The sequence below is a fragment of the Podarcis bocagei genome (assembly GCF_964188305.1).
Source record: "Podarcis bocagei genome assembly, chromosome: 4".
Lineage (NCBI taxonomy): Eukaryota > Metazoa > Chordata > Lepidosauria > Squamata > Lacertidae > Podarcis > Podarcis bocagei.
The window spans coordinates 75,612,708-75,634,959 of record NC_138128.1 but is presented as its reverse complement, the minus strand read 5'-3'; the positions used below and the strand labels follow the sequence as shown (position 1 = coordinate 75,634,959).

General features: G+C 40.0%; 1 protein-coding gene across 8 annotated transcripts in view; it reads left to right on the top strand.

Moving 5' to 3' along the window:
- The window catches only part of LOC308585315 (uncharacterized protein), a 472,994-nt gene that overhangs the window by 302,096 nt on the left and 148,646 nt on the right, over window positions 1–22,252 (top strand). For all 8 annotated transcript variants that reach the window (XR_014007225.1, XR_014007226.1, XR_014007227.1 and 5 more), the window contains one exon: window positions 14,892–17,014. The gene's annotated coding sequence lies outside the window, so the exon portion shown is untranslated. The remainder of the gene's footprint in view (window positions 1–14,891; window positions 17,015–22,252) is intronic.

Sequence of the window (22,252 nt, the reverse complement as noted above, 5' to 3'; positions counted from 1 at the left end):
ATTTTAACACATTCTAACCTTATTTTTCCCTTTAATACCCTATTAATCTATCTATACCTAATTCCTTATAACATTTCTACTAAAGCCATATAACTTCATTCCAACATTTTTCTAACATTCATTAATTTTACAATATTTCTGTAAATAGTCTTTAAACTTTTTCCAATCTTCTTCCACCGATTCTTCTCCCTGGTCTCGGATTCTGCCAGTCATTTCCGCCAATTCCATGTAGTCCATCAACTTCATCCGCCATTCTTCCTGTGTGGGTAAATCTTGTGTCTTCCAATACTTCACGATAAGTATTCTTGCTGTTGTTGTTGCATACATAAAAAAAAGTTCTATCTTTCTTTAACATCAATTGGCCGACCATGCCCAGGAGAAAGGCCTCTGGTTTCTTCAAAAAGGTATATTTAAATATCTTTTTCATTTCATTATAAATCATCTCCCAGAATGTCTTAATCCTTGGGCATGTCCACCAAAGGTGAAAGAATGTACCTTGAGTTTCTTTACATTTCCAACATTTATTATCAGGCAAATGGTAAATTTTTGCAAGCTTGACTGGTGTCATGTACCACCTATAAATCATTTTCATTAAATTTTCTCTTAGGGGATTACATGCCGTGAATTTCATACCTGTGGTCCATTACTGTTCCCAGTCAGCCATCATTATGTTATGTCCAACATCTTGTGCCCATTTAATCATAGCTGATTTCACCATTTCATTCTGAGTGTTCCATTTCAACAGCAAGTTATAGATTCTTGACAAATTCTTGATTTTTGGATCTAACAATTCTGTTTCCAATTTTGATTTTTCCACCTGGAAACCAACTTTTTTGTCCAAATTGTATGCCTCCATTATTTGGTAATAATGGAGCCAATCTCTCACTTTGTTTTTCAATTTTTCAAAGCTGTGCAATTTTATTCTATCACCGTCATGCTCCAAAATTTCCCAATATTTCGGCCATTTGGCCTCCATATTGAGTTTTTTCTGTGCCTTCGCTTCCATTGGTGACAACCATCTTGGAGTTCTCTTTTCTAACAGATCCTTATATCTTATCCAAACGTTAAACAATGCTTTTGTAACAATATGATTTTTAAACGCTTTATGTACTTTTACCTTATCGTACCACAAATATGCATGCCAGCCAAATGCGTTATTAAAACCTTCTAGATCCAACACATCTGTGTTTTCAAGAAGCAGCCATTCTCTCAGCCAGCAAAAAGCAGCTGATTCATAATAAAGTTTAAGGTCTGGCAGGGCAAATCCACCTCTTTCTTTAGCATCGGTTAATATCTTAAATTTTATTCGAGGCTTCTTGCCCTGCCAGACAAATCTGGAAATATCTTTCTGCCACTTCTTGAAACAATCCATCTTGTCTAAGATTTGCAATGTTTGAAACAGAAACAACATCCTTGGCAGCACGTTCATTTTTATCACAGCAATTCGGCCTAACAATGATAACTTCAGATTTGTCCATATTTCTAGATCCTTTTTCACTTCAGTCCAACATTTTTCATAATTATCTTTAAATAAATTCACATTTTTTGCAGTCATGTTAACCCCTAAGTATTTCACTTTCTTAACCAACATTAGTCCTGTCTTCTCCTGGAATTTCTCTCTCTCGTTCACAGTTAAGTTTTTCTCTAAAACCTTAGTTTTCATCTTGTTCAACTTAAAACCTGCTACCTGTCCAAATTCTTGAATCAATTCCAGTACCCTTTTAGTACTGGATTCTGGCTCCTGTAAAGTCAATACTAAGTCATCAGCAAATGCTTTCAGTTTGTACTGTTTAGCTCCCACTTGTATACCTTTAACCTCTTGGTCCTTTCTAATCATATTTAACAAAACCTCAAGGACCGATATAAAAAGCAATGGAGAGATTGGGCAGCCTTGTTGTGTCCCTTTCTCAATCTTAAACTCTTCTGTCACTACATTGTTCACAATTAATTTAGCCTTCTGTTCAGAATAAATCGCACCTATACCATTTTCAAAACCTTGGCCTACCCCCATCCCCTGTAGATTCTACTCACAGCAAAATAAGATTGCAGGAGTCTGTTTAGAGCAAATGCTTTCTCAAATACTCGTACATAGAGTAGCCTGCCAGTTGCAGTCTCCATCTTGGTGTGCATTGGACCTGCCTTGCCATCTCTTCGCAGATATCAGGGGCAGCAAGAGGGTGGATTGATTTGTGCAGTGTGAGCAACAGGAAGTTTGAATATTCCTATAAAGATGCAATGCAGCTATTGCCCTCCAGCATCACAGGATATATTCTTCTTAGGAGCATGTGCCATTACAACTGTGCTACTAGTTATGATTTGGCTATATTCTACCTCCGGGATGAGAGGGATCAATGTTTTTGAAACTAGTTGGTGAAGAACAACAGTGGGAGAATGTCCTGTATGTAGCAGGCTGGCCACGGTGGGAAACAGAAAAGATACTAGACCAGATCTAGCAGGGCTCTTCTTAAGTTCAACTCCTACAATAGTGCATGATATATATTGCAGTAGGCATGTGCTTACTCTTTTTAATAAAAGTGGATGCACAACCTTTGAATTGCCATTACTGAAGCACTCTTTGGAAACTGACATTACTACTATTGCATCCCCTTTAACCCCAACTTACTTTGCCATACTACAAGAAGAAAGGAGCCAAATTTCTTGAAACTTCCCTCTGTCTAACCTTGGATCCATCAGACTACCCATTTTCTGCCTAAATCCCTCATCATCCCTTAGACAGCACTCATTGTAGCAAAAATGAACAAAGCTACAGTGGGAGTGATTCGAAATAGTCAGTGGCTTGGCATTTGGCATGCGTATTTTTTTCCACTTCACTGCCTGTTTTGTAATTTAAATGCTATACACCCACTCCCTAATGCAGCTGATGGGGTTGCTTTCAGTGCTGATCGGCTGATGGGGATTGGGAGGGAGCCCCTTTGAAGTCTGGAAAATGTCTGCTTCCAGGTGCAGTTTGAATGCAAACCATGTGTCTGCAAATCACATTTTTTTCCTTCTGCAGACTGGCAGAGAGAAAATTACCATTTGGAGACACAGTTTGAATCCATATGATGCCTAAAACTTACAAGGGCTTCCACTTTGCACCCATCAGCTGATTGGAGTTGAGAGCAAGGACCTTTGATGTCATACCTGACATCAGTGCTCACATAGCATATAATTGACCTGCAGGCAATAGAGGGTGTTGTGGTTCAGCCTACCAGGTGGATGAAGTAGTTTCCCACTTCTAATCCATTGATTTGAACATGTCTGAAGGTCCTTGGGATGAAGATGCAGAAAAAGTATCATATATTGCAAACGGACACACCACCTTTGTAACAAGATAGAAGTCTTGACACTGCAGTCCTTACTTAATCTGTGAAGACATAGGATTTATTCTTGAACAAACATCCTCTGAGGCGTGTGGGTCTCTGTGTGCAAAGAAACAATCTTGGTTATCCTTAGATTGTTTTTACAACTTTTAATTATTTCATTTTAGTATAATTGTGAACAGTGAAAAACATGATATTACCGCAGGGTAGTCATCATATTTCTGTGCTGAAACTTAAAATATAGGAAAACATCAGGGTGTAGGTTTGTCTATAAGTTCTGGTTAATAAAAATATTGGGAGAAAGTAAATGTGGGTGGCGCTGTGGTCTAAACCACTGAGCCTAGGGCTTGCCGATCGGAAGGTTGGCAGTTTGAATCCCTGCAACGGGGGTGAGTTCCTGTTGTTCGGTCCCAGCTCCTGCCAACCTAGCAGTTTGAAAGCACATCAAAGTGCAAGTAGATAAATAGGTGCCGCTCCGGTGGGAAGGTAAATGGCGTTTCTGTGCACTGCTCTGGTTTCATCAGAAGGTGCTTAGTCATGCTGGCCACATGACCTGGAAAAACTGTCTGCGGACTTCCGGAGGCGGCGCGCTCAGCAATGGCGGTCCTCTTCAGTTGCTGAAGAGGGGCTCCGCGGAAAAGGGTCGTGCGCTGCGGCACAGCGACGACCCATGAAGAAAAACCACTGGTAGAGTGAGCCAGTGGCCGTGGGATTCGGCGGGCACCAGGAGCGACCTCCGAAACGCAGAAGGGACCCCGTAAGGGGTTTCGGAACGTGAAGGGGGTAGCGGTGCTGTGGATCCATCGCTCTTTCCGCGGAAGTGAAGCCGCGCGGCTGCTGCTGATCAGCGCTGACCTTTCTTCCTTCAACAATCGAACTGAAACAACTTACTCGTGAGTAGGAAATTTGAAGCTTTGTACGAACTAAATTTGGAGAAATTTGGCTGAAAGCGGGAGACGCTAAAAAGGAAGTCAGTCTCCCGGCTCTGTTCAAAGTATTGAGCAAAGCCCCTTTAAAGCTGAAGCGCTGAAAGGAATCTTAAAAGAGTTGGAATTTATCTGCAAATTCGACCTTGATTGATTAAAAGTTAAAGAAAGGACATAACAGTTTTATAAGTGACAATTTTATGTTCCTCTTTCTTTTACCTTGTGGATTACAAATTTTTGAAACCCTGTTCTCGGTCTGACTGGATACAAGTAACATCGGTCTGCAGTAACTGTAGACAAAGTTAGAAGTAACATTGGGCTACTTTGTAACCGGGAAAAGGAACTGTTGCAAGCACCTTGGTAAAGAACTTTTATTCTCTGCAGTTTAAGCTTAAGGAGAGGGGCTCCCCCCCCTTGTTTTGGATAATATTTTTCTTTTGTGTGTAAAGGGAACTTTTGGTGGAAATTTCCTATCCTTCTCCCTAATTTTTAGGGAGCTCCCCCTGCTGGATTGTGGATTTAATAGTATTTGAGAACTGCTACTAGTCTTGGAATTTTCCTGCCCGGATGTTTATTTTTTCTGGAATTAATTTTCCCATGGGATTTACAATTTGACCTTGATACTGGGACAGCTGTGGAATGAGTGGCACAGCAAAAACAAGGGCTGCAGAAAGAAAAAAAGCAAAACAAACTGAACTTTTGCAATTAACTCTGCCTGTGCAGCCACGCAGATCATCTGTCCCAATTGTGACAGGCCTGCAGGAAGGACAAGCTATACAGCCTACTCTTGGAGAGATGGCTGCTGGAGGGATAGACTCCGTATCTAAAGAAATATTGGAGCAGTTGGCAGCACTGAACAAGAAAGCGGATGAACAAGCACTTAGGTTTGATGAACAAGCTGCTAAACTTGACCAGGTAACAGCCTCAATTAACAAATTGACAGACCAAGTTTCTAAAAACTCTCAGGCCATAGATAATATTGAAAAGACTGCAACAGAAAATCGGAAACTGGCACAGGAAGCAAATACAAAAGCAGACGAAAATAAAAAGAGGATAGAGGAATTAAGAGGCGAAGTCAGACCACTGAGTAGACAGGTGACTGAACAACAAGTGTACCTGTCCCTTGCAGAGCTGAAAAATAGGGAAAATAACCTCAGAATTAGAAACATTCCAGAATCAGAAAAGGAGGATTTGATTGGATTTTTGACAACAGAATTATCCAAATTCTGGGGTGTGGCAGAGGAAAAAGACTTTAAAATTGTCACCGCTTTCAGACTAGGAAGAGTGGCTAGGAAGGATAAACCAAGAGATTGCCTGATCATTTTCAGATCTAGGCAAGAAAAAGAAACCATACTCGGCTTGCATTTTAAAAATCCATTGGTGATCCAGGGAAAAAAGGCAGAAATTTTTAGAGATATACCAAAACAACTTCTGGACTTAAGAGCCACATATAAAGACCTAGCAAGCTTACTGAGAAACAACACAATCCCATACAGGTGGGAATTCCCTCAAGGATTATCTTTTACCTTGAAAGGGGTGAGGGTAAGAATCAGAACAGCAGAGGAGCAAGAAAAGTTCCTAAACGACCACGGGGAAGACCTTCGGAAAGGAATAGCAGGTGCCTGGCCACCTCCTCCGCCTGGATTGAATCCGGTTCCACCTCCAGACAAAAACGAAAAAGGAGACACCCCAGCAGGTAAATAATTAGTCCAAGATGTCTCTACAGCTTCTCAGTTGGAACATTAATGGCGCAAATTCTCCCGAAAGAAGGAAAAAGATTTTTCATATTTTGAGAAAAGAACAATTAGACATTATTTGCCTTCAAGAAACGCATGTGACTAGGCTCCATAGGAGAGTACTAATTAACAAGAGACTAGGCCAAGAATTTATCTCATCAGATAAGGTAAAAAAAAGAGGAGTAGTGATTTATGCAAAGGAGGCCCTAGCACCAAAATTGATCTTTAAAGATGAACAAGGAAGAATTTTGGCGATTGAAATTCAAGCACAAGGAGAGAAATTTTTGATTGTAGGAATTTATGCACCAAACGATGGGAAATCGGAATTTTATAAGAAGCTACATGAGACAATGTTGGACTATATTGACTATACTAACATCATCCTGATGGGTGATATGAATGGAGTTGTCTCCACACATATGGATAAGTCTCAAAATCAGAACTTGACCAAAGATGGCAGACTCCCAAAGACTTTTTTTGAACTTACAGACAATATGGACTTGATTGACATCTGGAGAACAAAGAACCCTCTAGGTAAAGAGGGAACTTTTTTCTCTGAGGCCCATCTTTCGTGGACAAGAATCGACCAGATTTGGACATCTAGAGGACTGGCACCTAAGACAAAAAAAGTCGAGATCTGCCCTAAAACTTGCTCTGACCACAACGCCTTGAAAATAGATTTAAGACTGGCACCAGCTGGATCCTTCAGATGGAGAATGAATGACTATTTGTTTAGAGATCAGGAGATTGTGAAGAAGGCCCAAAAAACGCTGAAAGATTACTTCGAAATAAATTTGAATACTTTGGTGGAAAAGAAAACAATCTGGGACGCAAGTAAAGCTGTGATGAGAGGATTTCTGATACAGCAGAACTCTATCAAGAAAAAACTCTGGAATGGTAAAAAGGATAAGATCTTGGAGAAGATAAGAGATGGCGAGAAAAAGTTGAGACTAAACCCAAAATCAAAAGAAGTTTTAAGAGAAATAAAATTCCATCAAGCACAATATGCAAAATTGATAAATCAAGAAGTTGAATGGAAAATTAAACAAATGAAACAAAGATCATTCGAATCGGCAAATAAATGTGGGAAGCTGCTGGCATGGCAGCTGAAAAAGAGACAAAAGTTGAACTTTGTTACCAATCTAGAGGTTGAGGGAGAATGTATTCAGAAACCAGAAGATATTAGAAAGTGCTTCCAGAGATATTTTAGAAAATTGTTTACTCAAGGACCCCAAGTGGAGACTGAGATAGATAATTTTCTAGGAAGTTATGGCCTCCAAAAATTAACACAAGACAAGCAAACAACCCTGAATTACAAAATAACACAACAGGAGATTGAAAGTGCCATTCAGAACATGCAATTAGGCAAATCTCCAGGTCCAGATGGGCTTACCTCCAAATACTACAAGACATTGAAGGAATATTTGGTTCAGCCATTAATGGAGGTATGTAACCAAATTATGGAAGGAAAGGGGGCACCCGAATCGTGGAAAGAGGCATTCATCACCTTGATTCCTAAATTGGAATCTGAAAAGACTCAACTCAGGAATTATCGCCCTATCTCACTCCTAAATGTGGATTACAAAATTTTTGCTAACATTTTGGCAAACAGATTGAAAAAAGTCTTGAATGAAGTAATTCATAAAGACCAAGCAGGCTTTCTCCCTGGCAGGCATATGTCTGACAACACTAGGAATATCATTGATGTTTTGGAGTTATTACAGACAAATCTGAACACGAAGGCAGCTTTGATATTTATAGATGCCGAGAAAGCCTTTGATAACATATCTTGGAAATTTATGAAGAAAAATTTGGAAGGGATGGGAGTGGGAAGGGCGTTCCAAAATGGTATTGAAGCAATCTATTCAGAGCAAAAAGCTAAATTGATAGTAAACAACGTGGTGACTGAGGAGTTTAAAATTGAAAAAGGGACACGACAGGGGTGCCCCTTATCACCCTTGTTATTTATTTCTGTCCTGGAGGTGTTGCTGAATATGATTAGGAAGGACCAGCGGGTGGAAGGAATACAGGTCGGGGAAAAACAATACAAATTGAAGGCCTTTGCAGATGACCTGGTTTTGACATTACAGGAGCCAGAAGCTAGTACAAAAAGAGCCTTAGAACTAATTTCTGAATTTGGTCGGGTGGCGGGATTTAAGCTGAACAAACAAAAAACCAAGGTTTTGGCTAAAAACTTGACACCTTCAGAAATAGATGGGTTTCAGAAGGAAACAGAATTAAATGTTGTTCCAAAAGTGAAATACCTGGGGGTTAACCTGACTGGGAGAAATTTGAATTTGTTTAAAGATAATTATGAAAAATGTTGGTCGGAAATCAAAAAGGATTTAGAAACATGGTCGAGACTGAGACTTACCTTGTCGGGCAGAATAGCTGCAGTCAAAATGAATGTATTGCCAAGAATGTTGTTTCTGTTTCAAACCCTTCAGATCGTGGACAGAGTGGAATGTTTTGGAAAGTGGCAGAGGGACATTGCGAAGTTTGTCTGGCAGGGCAAAAAGCCCCGAATAAAATTTAAAATATTAACAGATGCAAAGGAAAGAGGGGGGTTTGCCCTGCCGGACCTAAGACTGTACTATGAAGCTGCATCCCTCTGCTGGTTGAAAGATTGGTTTTTGTTAGAAAACACTGATGTCCTAGATCTGGAAGGGCATAGCAATGCTTTTGGTTGGCATGCATATCTCTGGTACGACAAGGCAAAGTCTCATAAACTGTTTAAAAACCATATTGTCAGGAAAGCTCTACTTATTGTCTGGACTAAATACAAAGACTTATTCGAAAGTAAGACTCCAAGGTGGTTATCACCGGTAGAGGCTAAGGCCGTAAAATTTCGTAATATGGAGACTGGCTGGTTGAAATATTGTGAGATAATTGAAAGAGATGGTGACACTTGGAGGTTGCAGAGTTTCGAAAAACTGAAAGGAAAGGTGCGAGATTGGTTTCATTATGCCCAAATTTTAGAGACTTTTAAAAAAGACAAAAAAATTGGTTTCCAGGTGGAAAAATCAAAATTAGAGACAGAATTACTTGAACCTAAGACGAAAGTGCTTTCAAGAATGTATAATTTGCTGCTTAAGTGGAACACTCAAGATGAGATAGTTAAATCAGCTATGATAAAATGGGCACAAGACATCGGGTACAACATTATGTCTGAAGACTGGGAAAGGTTATGGACCACCGGTATGAAATTTACGGCATGTACTGCCTTAAAGGAAAACATCATGAAAATGGTATACAGGTGGTACATGACCCCAGTCAAACTTGCAAAGATATATCATTTGTCTGACAATAAATGTTGGAAATGTAAGGAAGCTGAGGGAACCTTTTTTCACCTCTGGTGGGCATGCCCGAGGGTGAAGGCCTTCTGGGAAATGATCTATAACGAGTTGAAAAAGGTGTTTAAATACACCTTTCACAAGAAACCAGAGGCCTTCCTCCTGGGCATTGTGGGCCAGAGAGTGTTAAAAAAAGATAGAACTTTCTTTCTATATGCAACCACAGCAGCAAGAATTCTTATAGCTAAACACTGGAAGGCACAGGAGTTACCCACGCTGGAAGAATGGCACTTGCAGCTGATGGACTATATGGAATTAGCTGAAATGACAGCCAGAATCCGAGACCTGGGAGAAGACGCCGTGGAAGAGGACTGGAAGAAATTTAAGGACTATTTACAAAAATATTATAAGCTATATGAATGTTGAGAATTTGCTAAATGTTCTGGAAAAACATGCTTCAGTATTGAATTTGGTAAATGTTGAAAATTAAGTTAAGATTTCGAAATGTATAAATTGTGGACTATATAACTAAAGGAAAACACAAAAACATATGAAATAAGGTATTAATTTGCTGTTTATTTTTATTGTAAAGAAAACAGGGGATGGGGGACGTGGGGAAGTCTGATCGATCATGAAAATGGATGTGAAAAATGTGAATCTTTTCTTTTTTTTCTCTTATAACTTCTTTTCTTTTCTGTAAAACTGCTTTTGATGTGCTATGGATGATATACCTTTCTTTTACCCTGGAAAAAAGCAATAAAACTTTATTAAAAAAAAAAAAGAAAAACTGTCTGCGGACAAACGTCGGCTCCCTCGACGTGTAAAGCGAGATGAGCGCCGCAACCCTAGAGTTGTCCGTGACTGGACTTAACTCTCAGGGGTCCTTTACCTTTACCTTTTAAAACTTAGTAAAAAGCTGATAAATCATTTGGGAGGACTTTTAAAAAATCATAGAAATGGGGATGCAGAAACATGAAGCACTGAATTTCATATTGGAAAAATAAGCATCTGAGAGAAATCAGAAAACTGACAGATTCATAAACCCCTGTTTACCGCTTGACCTCCTCTATTTTACAGATAGATTAGCAAGACACTAAGAAGAAAATCTTAGCTAAGTTACCCACTCTTGCTCCTTTGGGGGATAAAATGTAACAGATATGAAATCTTCAAGGCATCATCACTTTCCATATATCTGATATTAATAAAAGTGGTTTCTTTAAAAAGAAGCTTGACTGCTTATCTGATCAATCCAATGCCACGCATGCACAAATAAGCAAGAAATAGAATTAGCAACTTAAAAATAACAGTGGCAATTAGTTTTTAATTACAGCATAAATTTCACCTAGTGTATGTTTTAACATCACTGAATTTTAAAATACATTTGTTTGTTTGAATAAGTAATAAAAAATACTGTTTACCTTGCAGTTTGAAGTATTGTTTGCTGTTGCCTATTTCTCAGCACCCTCAGCTTTTTCTATCTTCTCTCCCTCCCTCCCTTGCCACAGAAATGCTGCAAGAACAAAACCAAACGAAATGTTCCCAATATGTAATCATTCTGGTTCAAGACTATAATCTTTTAAATTGCTCTACTATGTTACATAAAAAGAGAAATATTATTAGACAGGAGTAATTTGGTATAAACTAAATTCTGGACGATAGGGTTTCTGCAGTTATTTAGGCTTCAGGAAAAAAAAGTGCTAGGAAGGAGAATACATTAGTAGCACACATTTTGCAGGTCTTATGAGTCAAGCAAGCCAACATCTTGGTTTGTTAGTGTGAAGAGATGAGCAAGCCTGAAAAAAATCGTAGTCCACCCTCCCCACAAATGATTTGAAAGGGGGTAGTAAAACATTTTCATGTGTAAGAACTGCATTCTCAGGCAGAGATTCATCCTGTGTCTTGCAGCAGTTCATTCAGCTGAACAGAGAAGCTGCTTTTTAAAAGCTGAATACTGGCTTGAATATTTGGCAGCAATTGCCATGGCAAAACGTCCTACAAAGTTCCGTCTGTGCAGTTTCTCCTGTCAGTGTGCATCATTTCATTTTTAGAGTGAAAATAGTAAATTTACACATCATGTTTCACTATCATTTCCTTTGACAAATGTCCAAGTTAAAATCAACATTCAGAGCAATAGTAACACTTAAACAATTCAAACTCAACGCTGTTTTATTTTTCATTGTCATGCATTTTGTGACATGAGAGATTTGTTTCTTTTTACAATAAGTTATAGAAATGAAGCCCCAATGTGAAAAAGGAAGATATCTAAAAGTGACAAAAACATAAAATAATGTAGGCTGCAATCATATGCACATAATGTACCTCTATACTAGAGATATTATTATAAATTGTTTAGTACAATTGCATTTAAATATGAATCAACGACCAGCAGCGATCTAGATACTGAATTTTTGAACAATAGTTCATTTTAAACCCTAGTTTTTGAAGATGATACTTGGAAGAAGAAATTTAACTGAAAATTTCATCTCCAAATTCTTCTAAAAGGGACAAAAAATAATTCGGATGAGCTGAATGGTTATGCAATGCGTGATTTGAGAGAATGTTATTTACAGTAAGGACATAAAAATTCTGAAAGACCTTAGTTCTGAGTTTCTTATGAACCGGTTAGAAGCAAGGCCTGAGCATAAGATATAGTTTTGACCCTGTTTTAGCACTTTTGAAAACAATTTGAGAAGTCATAAGCAGTAAAGGGACTGCCTGATTTGGTTCAAGTTCAAATCTGGATCACAATTCAGAAAAATAAAGCTTAATGGCTCCTCGATTCACTATCATGAAGTGTGTGTGTGTCACCCCTCCCTCCCAGTTGACAGAATTGGATGACATTTGAAGGCATAATTGCCTCAACTTAAGGTCTTCCCAGTTATCCAACTTAAGGATAAGGTCTTCCCAGTTGTAAATGTTCTTTGTCATGTTGCATTATAATTGTTTCATGACAAAAATGCAATTACTGTATTTTGTTTCCCCCTGTAATCAAAACAATTGAATGGTGTGCAGAAAGGGGAGGGTTAACCCATCTCTCGTAGTGTGTGCCCTTGTGACTGTGTAGCAAAAAGAGCATGGCCCCCAGCACCACAGTCATGCTCACTGGCCCCCTACTGACTACATACCACTGCTGCATGGGGCCATCCCCTACTTAGAAAAATGTAGATGCCCTACTACTTGTTCCTATAAGCTCCTCATCTTCCTGCAACATCAGTTCAGAACTCATTTCCCCAATATTCTTCCTAAGGAAAAATTCTGTAAAGTTACCGTAAGCTCCCCACTCCCTCCCCCAAATAAGGATGTGTCTTCATTTTTTCTTTCAGAGATCAACAGCCCCTGCTTATAATTGTCATCTCAGTCTGGACTGCATCTTCATCTGTAATAAATGAGCATCTTCATACATCATTTAACTAACAGACTTTTCCATGTTCATTTCTTGCTTTTGAAGCTATTCTGTAGCATGTTATTTAGGGAAGATCAAATGTATGAGATTTCTCTTTGGAATAAAGCAGGCTTTGAGAAGAGGGCCATATATATAAAATCACCCTTTGGAGTTCACCCATCCCTACGTCTTTAATTTTTTTGAGCACCCATAGATCACCATAATCCATATAAATGTCAGGAGGCAGACACTGAGAGAGCCCAAAAGATGTAAAGATTTCTAAGATAATAGCACTTAGATATATGGGGGAAATGAATAAAAATTAGACTAATGATCCTTAGTAGTTATGGCACTGAAGTTTGTAATTATGAATTTGGCCTGCTTGTACCGCTTGGCTGATGATACCTGAATCAAGCACACACATCTGTACACACACACATGCAAAATGAATTTTTATCTAGCTCAGAAAAGGTAAATGAGCCAGCTGCTTTCTAGATAGATGTATAGAATTTCTTGTTAACCCTGTGACTCAATTCAGTTTTCATTCATTGGACTAAAGCTCACGAACTGTTTGAAATTGACATGTAATTTACAGAACAATGCCAGGTTGTTTAGATGAATTGCCTTTATGCAAGAGAAATCTTGACAGGAACAGCACAAGGCGTGCTGGTGGCCCATCTAGTCTAGCATTCTGTTTTCACAGTGGCCAATGGGAAGCCCACAAGCAGAGCAAAAGGTAGCAGGACTCTCCCACTGACATTTCTTTAGTAGCTGGTACTGGAGTATATAGTCATCATTACTAGTGGTCACTGATAGCCTTATATTCCCTGAAATTTGTCAAATCCCATTTAAAGCCATCCATGTTGACAGCCATCACTGCATCTTGTGAGAACAAATTCTGTAGTCGGACAATGTGCTCTGTGCATATATATTATCTTGTCTATCTTGGATCTCTGACCTTTAAACTTTCTTAGATGACCCCAGTTCTGTTATGAGGGAGGCAAAATTCTATCATATCTACTTTCTGCATGGTTACTTACCCCCTCGGAATGCACATTGTGGTTCTAGTCCTCATTGGGAAGGCTGGGAACACAGGTCACTGCTGCTTCTGCCTTTTCTTCCATCTGCCTGAAGGTTTATTTGCATTTAGGAAGGGGGTCAGGAGAAGCCCCAGAACGTGGAGGAGGAGAGGGGGGTTCTATCTGGCAAGCTGAAATGCTTGCACAGATGGAATGATTGGAAGAGTGTGAGGTTGAATGCCATCCTGAGTCTATCAATGTAACAAGCTATTACGGTGGGATATGACACCAGCTAGGCTTGACAATGTTTATTCAGGCACACAGTTCAAATGTTGGAAGTGCTCAGTCACAAATGCATATCTGCTTCATATTTGGTGGGGCAGCCAAGCTGGCTTATGCTTTTTGGAGGCAAATAACATGCATTATATCAGAAATGATGGATCTAACAGAGGGACTTAGCCCAATGTCGATTTTGGATTGCAGAGGATATTCCAAAATAAATTCATTATTAAAGACTTGCATTTATTAATAACAACAAAAATTGTGTGGGTTCACAAGAGGAAAAAGCCACACATCACATCTATCTGGGAATGATTATTGAAATGTTTAGAGCTTGCAGAAATGGACAAATTAACCAACTTGATTCATATGAGAAATGCGAGTATTCAGATTTTGTTTGCTGAGAGATGGACATGTTTTTGTTCATTATTGAAAATTTAAGTCTTGGCAGGATTTTGTTTTTCTAAGTAATAGAATATGTGTGTATAATTATCTATTTGAAGTATTATGTAATATAATAAAGTATAGAAACATTTTATTTTTAAAAAGACACAAAATGATGACAAATGAAAATGGGGAAAACAAAATGATGGATGGATGGGGGAGAGACGAGGACGAGGAATAGGTGTTGACAGTGTGACTTCTCCCTTGTTAATTTTCACAGTCAGTTTTAAACCCTTTGCATCCCTCAGTAGGGCTGTGTGGGAGTGACACACCTCTATAGACCCTTGGGACAAGAGCAGGGGCAGGTTGCTTCCCTGACACCACATCAGCTCTTTTTGGGCATGCAGCATGATTAAATCTGTCCGCTGAGATTCATAGAGACAAAATAAATAAATGGAGAGGGGCTTGCCAGACGGTTTGTTTTTTAAGCATTCTTTTGCATAATAGTGGGGGTGTCTACCTGCTAACTTCTCTTCTTTTTGCTTACAGCTTTTCCAACCAAATATTGCTGCTGATTTGAGTGAGAGAGATGCTGGTGTCCATTATGTTGTCTTATCATCTGCCACCCACCTCTGGAAGAGAGAGACTTTGCTCATGTGCTCTTGCATAGCTTTTCTCACCGAGAATGAGTGTGCTCCTGATTCTGCTTGCCTTGTGCCCACGGTCTGATGAAGCCTGCTTTCATGAGATACAGCCCTGACCAACGTGCCTTCATGCTTGCTCCCTGCCTCAAGAAGGCAGGCTGGCCATTGTGACCTAGTGCTGATGTTTCCTGCCTCAAGGGGAGCAGTCATCCATTGTGACATTGTACTAATGCTGTCTGTTTGAATGGAAGGGACCAACCATTGCAATCCTGTGCTGATGCTTCCTACCCTAAGGGGAGGGACCAGCCAATGTGACCTCATGCTGATGATGCCCACCTGAGGAAATAAGACAGAACCTGTTATGATCTGTGGAGCCTCATTGCCTTGAACATTTGTTTTTCATCTAAATCAACAACAACCTTGGATTATGAAGTAACCGGGACTTTCTCATATTGCCCGAAATGGAGGCTTGGAATCTGTGTGAAGATGTGGGAGACAAAGATGTTGGATTATTTTACTTTCTGCCCTTGACAACTGTCGAGAAACTGCATATAAAATAGTTCTCTTCTTTCAAGTTGTTTTCATTTCTGGAGTCCCACAAATCTAAAAAAACAGCAAAATCACCAGTACTTTGTTTTACAGAAATTTGGACTGCAGCACCTATTAACTTGCATTGGGTTGTATCCAGAGTTGCCCTAAAAAGGCTCCTTCTCCAAAGGAAAGGGAAAAGGGGAGCTGTTTTTGCCTGTTCTTCCTACAGCCTCCCGTGCCACCTTCCACACTGTCTAGAGTAGTTATGGATCCTTCTATTTCCATTTGATGTCATTTTCACACATGTTCAATCAGAAGTTGGTTCAGCCCCATTTTCAGCTAATCTTTTTTTAAAAAAAGTGTTCCATAAGTGAAGTTCCACTCATGGAAACTCTGTCTGGATCCATAGTGATTTTGTAACATTTCCTTTTTAAAAATATGACATTGGACAGTTCCAGAGACACTGGAAATTAAAGCAATCATCAGAAGTAAGCTTTTTGGGCTTAAAGTAGCAGCCAGGTATCCTGGGGTTCATCGCATTTAAGCAAAATGGTCTTGTTGCGATCTCACTTCCAATGCATATTAGTCTTAATATAGTCTATCAAGCTAATGTGCAATACCTCTGAGAGCTGACATACTGTGGAACCTGCACTGTATTTCCTGCACTGGTGAATAAGAGATGAAATAAGCTTGTGCATTTATTTTTAAGTTGCCTGGATACAGGATAATCAGCCATGAATTTATTCCATCACTAACAATTAACTATCATCTAGAGAGAGACAGAATTTGTCGTTAGCTTTGCTGTGGATAATGTGCACATGTCTTTAAGAGCATTAAACTAAGTCAGGGAATTGTAACATTCCCAGCGTTTCATTAAACGAAATTGGTAGTATATATTTCTCTTAATGCAATCGTGGGGACATTAGCTAAACACATTTCTGAACTAATTCTCAAAATTGTAGGAGTGCTGAAGAATTAAACAGGTAGCGACTCTCCTGGCATGGTTCCCATTTGCCATCATTCCTTGCATAGTTCTTCATATTAATGATTCTTTGTTGCTGAGGGATCAGCTAGATACAATCAGCGCAAACAGTTCAACATGATAAAGATAAGAACATAAAAAGAGCCTGTTGGATCAGGCCAGTGGCCCATCTAGTCCAGCATCCTGTTTTCAGAGGCCTGCCAGATGTCTGGGAAACCTGCAAGCTGGATTCGAGCCCAAGAGCACTCCTCTCTCCTGTGGATTCCAGAGACTGGTATTCAGAAGCATTTGCTGCCTCCAGCTGCGGTGGCAGAGCATGGCTGTCGTGGCTAGTAGCCATCAGTAGCCCTCTCCTCCATGAATTTGTCCAGTCCTCTTTTAAAGCCATCCAAATTGGTGGCCATCAGTGCCTCCTGTGGGAGCGAGCGCCATAGTTTGACTGCACTTTGTGAAGAAAACCTGCGTGAAGAGTTCCTAGTTGGATCTATTCGATTCATCCATCCTATTGACATCAGGTACAATTTATGTGAATTTTTAATTCTATTTTATTCTTTTATGTTTTTTCCTCTTGATACGGTTTATTGTATGACACCAGCATCATACTGAAACTTATGGAGATGGGAAGCATAAGAGGTGTCCTTTCTCTGTGGTTGCAAACTAGAAAATGAGACAAAACTGCCTACCTACTTTGGTTGGCTGTTTTGGCCCAGTTGCCAATAAAGCAAGCTGCTTTATTTATCTGTTTCCCTCTTCTTCCTCAGCTACATGGAGTTTCTTAGCCATACACATTAGCTGAGGCAACAAGTTTTGTGGTAGAATCTGCCCCTGGGCCCTCCAAACACTGCTGGACACAACTATCAGGAGTAATACTGCACTGAAAGCATCTCCCATGCTTTACCTACTCCACTCCACTTCTTCAGTTAGTGACATAAGAAACTACATTTAAAAAAAAAATCAAAGGGGAGGAAATAATTGAATGAAAATCTCATGGATGGGGATTGCAGTTTTTGTTGCACTTAATGTACTTTCAAGGAAGCTGAAGGGTTTGTGAGTGTCCTTTCATGCTGTAAATATATTCACTGGGTTGTATTCTGCAGCTTTCTTGAGTGCTCCCTTTTCCTGAAATCCCCATGGCATTCTCACCTGGGCTTTCCTTTGAGTAGGAAGCTGGGGAGGCTGCCTCCAGTGAATCTGACAGCTGTTTGTCTTTTTCTATTTTTTAGGCGAGGTTATTTAACTTTCAAAGAAATCATTGCAGAAAGATTTCTTTAACTGGGCTCACTTTTAACTAAATGTGCATAGGATTGGACTGCAGAGCTTCTTTTAGGAAGCAGAAGCAATGCTAATGGCTTTGCAGAACAGATGCTCACAATATGGGAATCTTTTCCATTGCTCCAAACGTCTGCCAAAATGTGCTATTGTTGATGATGCATTGAGGTTGTGAGAAGCCTGTACATTGCAATATTATATACAACGGTTATATAGATTCCCAGGATCTAGTGATTCATTTTTTGAAAGTTTCTTTTTGTATTTGAGATTAAGGAAACAGAAGGAATGTGAACTTGTCGATATGTTATCCAATGATAACAAGTGCAATTACTAGTGAGAAATGAATGAAGAACAATTAATGGTGATATATTCTTTTACATTCCACTTGTGATTTCTTTATTTCTTGGTTCAAAATGCTGTAAGGGGCAGAGATTTGTGTTATCTATGGAAATGTGGTAGGGTTTTGTTTCCTTTTTGCCATTTTAGGTTTCTTTGCATTTTAGTGTTATGAGCTCATTTGTGCCTTTGGTAAGGCACATGGCTTTGACTAATAATCTCTTATCTTCGGGGCTCAGCAAAGGCATTTGTGTAACAGCAATGATTAACATTTTATGAATGCAGGTGCCCTTCTGCAACAAGTAATAATAAATAATAAATAATAAATAATAGCCCCGACTTCCACAGGAGGATTGCTCTGATAGAACAGCCGCAATATTGGATCCAGAAACTGCTTACAAGAGACAACTTTAGGCAGTTTTTGCCATGCTGCTTTTGGGGAATTAGGAAATCTTCTGAAAGTCACTCTCATGATTAATGTATATAAGGAAAGGCATAGACAAGCATCTACTTTGAAGGCTGAAACTGCACATTAAACTTTTTTCTCCCTTTCTGATTCTTTCAAATTAGCCTAGACAGACTATGAATAGAAGCTGAAGAATTGTAGGCAGAGAGAAATTGCTTAACCCTTTTTCCTTCTGGTTCTTATCTTCTCCATATCCCCTTCCACTGTTGCCCTGAGTGGAAAAGAAAAAGTGGGGTAGAGTGGGATTGAGCTGAAAAATAACTAGAGGGAAAAGGGTCAGGCAGCTTCTCTTCTCCAAACCCACTTTCATTTCTGTGCTGCCTGTCCAGGCTGGGTTTTGTCTTCAAAGAAAGAGCACAGAAATAAAAAAAAACACAGGGAAAATGGTGTAGATTGTTGGAACTAGGCATGTGTCTGATAAGAAAGTTCCAGTTTCTGCATCCTTTCTTAGCAAATACCTATTTGCTTTCTTTCAGTATCATCAGCCACTGTCTCTGAGTAGTCATTTTGGGGCCCATGGGCTGTGGGGCCCCAAACTTTAGCCAAAAAGTCTTGCCCTGCCTGAGCCATTGGCTGTTGAAGACAGTTCAGATACTGTAGCGAGGTCATATCTTGGCATGTATTGCAACAACTCCACTGGTAGGGGTGGGCGATACAGCATCCAAAACTGGTTTGAAGTCCCTATCATGATATGGGTTTCATAATTTTTGGTCCTACAAAATATTGTGAATCATGGTGTGTCTGTGTGCGCGTGTGCAGAAAAAACCATGAAGCCAACCAATGCCTCTCCGTAGCTCCATCTTTATTTCAGACATTGTGATATATTGATATATCGTGATGTTTAGCTGGTGATGTATTGCAGCGTTGAATACTAGATATTGCCCAGCCCTATCCATTGGCTCTCAACCCCAGTTCTAAGAGTTAGTCTGAGCCATTACAGCACCAAACAGTCTAGGACGAAATACCTGTTGGGCCACCTTCTGCACACCAATCTACCTTTGCACTGAATTTATCACCAGAGGTCTTTCTCTGGGCTCCCCTGCCATATGAACTGTGAGAGGCAGCCTTTTTAAAACAACAAACAAAAACAAAAAACCCCACTCTTTACCTTTGGAACGATAGTTTTAAAAAGATACCACAAACTCCCCAGGTAGTCTGGTGATGCTGTTACTGTCATTAGGCACCAGGTATTTTTCTACCTAAATAGACAATATGACTGTATTGTTGCCGCTTTACTTTGTTGTGTTACATTCATGCTAAATTTTATTATTTTCTTTTTAAAGTGCTTCTATTGTTTTCCCAGAAAGACAACCTGGGAACATAATTTATTTAATGCAGAAGGTATGAGATATGAATTATTTTTAAAAAATGAAGTAAATAAAAAATAAAATATTTTAGAAGTGTTTAGTTTCCTAAAAGCAGAGAGAGAAGTTTTATTGCGGCCATAGGTCCATACAGATAAAAACAAGACATAAATAACAGTTTTTGCACGTGGGAAAAAACAGCCGCTAAAACACCACTATAACAATAAAATACTGTAGTATGGAATGGAAGGAAGGAATGACATGCTGCGCCTTAATTAACTTGTAGTGCTCCTTGGCAGCGCTTTTGGGTAAGGACAGCGACCAGGAACCTAGCCACTTTCAGTGTCGTATGGATATCCTTATCCTGCAAGATTTGGGCAAGGTGGAATTTTGGTGGGGTACCCTCTAGCTTCTGTATGATTAATCCCAACAAATTTGCCCGTGGCACATTGAACAAGGGGCAAGTGAACATAATGTGCTGAAGCGACTCCGGCGTCTCCTTATCACTTATCCTAAAAGCATAGTTGCATTTTTTTAAAACCTTGATGTACCATGGCAGCAGCATTTGAAATTGTATGTATATTAAAAAGTTAGCAGCTTAAAAATATTTTTACATCTCACTCCAATTTCTGAGCGGTTAGAGACTTGAGGGGTTCCAGGTGCTTACCCAGTATTTTGTTTTGTTTTTTCATGATAGTCAGTAGACATTATGGTTTTTAGGATAGAAGGTTTTGTTTACACATACATGCAACCTGAACATAAGTTGGAGGGGCTCACAGTATTAAAACCCCAATAGATCTTGCTTCTCCATTAGACACAGCTTTGGATCCAGGACACATCAAGCATGGCTTCCTGTCTAAAGCTTCCAGCCTGCTTCCAGCTCTGCTAACACACACCACACTGACCTATTGTTCTCCCACCTGGCAGCTATCTGAAGTGGGAGGAAGGCCCATCCATTAGCCCAGAGGGCACCACCACTTAGTTGTGACTCCTGCCAGCTAGCTTATTCTTTTGGGATCCTGATGAAGACACTTAAGTGACAGCTAAGGTCATTGTCCTACAAAGAAATTGGTCTATTTCAGCAATTTCCTGTATTAGATTCTAAACCCTCACTGGGTACAGGATCCCAAGAATTAGGTGGGACTCAGGTCATCCAGGGCACCCCCTAAACCCACCACAATGTTCACTGCCTAACTCCATCTTGCAGTTTAACTTAGACTAAATTAAATTTACTTAGTTTAGGTATTCTGATACTCAGGTCATCTTATACGCTTCCGCAGCTTCTCTGGGCAGCGGCAGTGGACTCCACGCCGGGAGGAAACTGCCCAGCGAAGCTGCCCAGCAATGCTAAGCCGGCTTCGCCAGGCAGCTTCCTTCCGGCGCAGAGCGGAGCCCGCCACCCACTGCAGCCATACCCGGAGTATAAGACAACCCCAGACTTTTTAACCTCTTTTCCGGGATTAAAAAGTCATATTCCCAGTGTGATGCCCAAGAAAAAGCCAGAATTGGTGGGAGCCATTGGGGAATGCTTATTGATCACCAGCTCATATTGGTAGAATACAATCTGTGAATCATCTTGCTTGTTGGAGCCTGCCAGCCTCCGGTTATGGCAGGAAAGAGCTTTCTGACAGTTTCCACATACCGTAGATTCCGGCCTAAAGACGACTTTTTAATCCCGGAAAAGAGGTTAAAAAGTCTGGGGTTGTCTTATACTCTGGGTATGGCTGCAGTGGGTGGCGGGCTCCGCTCTGCGCCGGAAGGAAGCTGCCTGGCGAAGCCGGCTTAGCATTGCTGGGCAGCTTCGCTGGGCAGTTTCCTCCCAGCGTGGAGTCCACTGCCGCTGCCCAGCGAAGCTGCGGAAGCGTATAAGATGACCCCCCAAATTGGCAGCTGCCAATTGGGGGGGGGGCGTCTTACACGCCCAGTCACCTAATACGCCGGAATCTACGGTAACTGGTATAATACACAAACCTGTCCCTAGGCGCCTCATTTACAATATTGTTGAGCTATTTCTCAATTCTTTAAGTTTCTTATGAGGTCACTTGCATAACTTAATTCTGGGAAATGTAACATGCTCTCAAGAAAATCTGAAGTCTCTTTCCTTTGTTATATTGCTGTAATTATAGCCAGGTGAACTGTATGAACTGATCGCCATTCAGTATTAAAGAAGGTGATACTTTTCATTAAACCCTTTATCTTATAAAACTGATACTCTTCTGGGACCACAGCAAATTATGATGCTTCTTTTTTGTGTTTTTCCTTTCTTTTCTCAATAACGAAATGTGCCAGAGCATTGGGGGTCAGTATGTATTATATTCACAATGTGCATAAATAGAAGAATCTCCCATTAACCACAACCAGCATGGCCCATGGTCAGG